This window comes from Cornus florida, unplaced genomic scaffold (genome assembly GCF_030987335.1).
Source record: "Cornus florida cultivar Cherokee Brave unplaced genomic scaffold, ASM3098733v1 CherokeeBrave_3.0.0_Hap2_Chr03, whole genome shotgun sequence".
Classification (NCBI taxonomy): Eukaryota; Viridiplantae; Streptophyta; class Magnoliopsida; order Cornales; family Cornaceae; genus Cornus; species Cornus florida.
In genome coordinates, this window is record NW_026775573.1 from 204,153 (window position 1) to 205,606 (window position 1,454).

Genomic DNA, 1,454 nt, shown 5'->3' on the forward strand with positions numbered 1-1,454 from the left:
TAATCCTGAAATAGAGAGAACTCTTAGACAATTAAGAAAGCTTAAGAAATATCTAAATTCGATAGGAAGTTCTTCTGATAATATGGCTGAACAACGTAATGCACCAGGTAATAATGGTAATGGGAATGGAAAACAGGTTCTACCTGTCCCTCTACAACCATAATTGAGGGACCATTTATTCCTACCACGTACACTTCTCCTTCATGCTTTGTTTTTTCGGATGCTGATACAACCCATTTTGAGATCAAGCCTACTATGATCCAAATGCTTCCTACCTTCCATAGGTATACAACAGAGGATCCCTATAAGCATCTGGATGTGTTTTTGGAATTGTGTTCCACTACCAAGTTGAATACTCTTACCAATGATTCTTTTAGAATGTGACTTTTCCAATTCTCTCTCAAGGAAAAAGCAAGAACTTGGTTGCAGTCCCTTCCAACAAATTCCATATCTACATGGGATATGTTGCAACAGGAGTTCTTGAGGAAGTACTACACTGTGGGTAAAACCACGCAAATGAGAAGAGAAATCATGGCATTTTCCCAAATCTCGGGAGAACAATTCCATAATGCATGGGAGAAATATAACGATCTTCTAAGAAAGTATCCACACCATGATATTGCTAAATGGCACTTAATACAGATCTTCTATGATAGTCTTACTAATTCTTATAGAAATATGGTCGATGCTTCCAACAATGGAGCCTTTCTGCGAAAGAGTCCGGCTGACGCTTGGGAACTGTTTGAGGCCCTAAGTGAGAACTTAGTACAACACGCTTCTTCCTCTAGGTCTAGGTCTTCACCTGGAATGCATAAGGTTGAAAAACTTTATGAGGTATATAAATCTAGTGAGTTAGCCGCTCAAATAGAAGCCTTAAACCGTAGGTTCGATCAAATTTTATCTTCTGGCTTTGCTTATGTTGCTAATCCACAAACTACCTTACCCAAGGAAGTTTGTTCCATTTGTATTAATCCAAACCATTTTGCTGATGCCCTATGATGGGACAATCACCTGAGATCCCACAGGAGAAAGTGAATGTTGCATTCTCTAGACCAACCTATAATCAATATTCTTCTACATATAATCCTAGCTGGAGAGATCATCCCAATCTATCATGGCGTAATCCAAATCAAGGAAACACTGTTCCCCAACCTCAGGGGCAGTATCAAAATTCATCCAATCCTATGCCATAAAATAATTCTTTCAACTAATCTGGTATTTACCATCCACCTCAGTTTATGAATTAACCCACTCAAGCTCCGAATCTTCCACCTCCTCCTAAAAACTCTGCGTTTAAGGAACAAGTACTCAATGCTTTTGTTGATCTAAAAGCTAATACCCAACTTCTTAATTCTCATTCTCAAGCTATAGCAAAGCTAGAGGCACAAGTTAGGCAAATAGCGAGTACTCTATCTCGAAAAGAGGATGGAAAGCTGCCTAGTCAGCCAATAGCC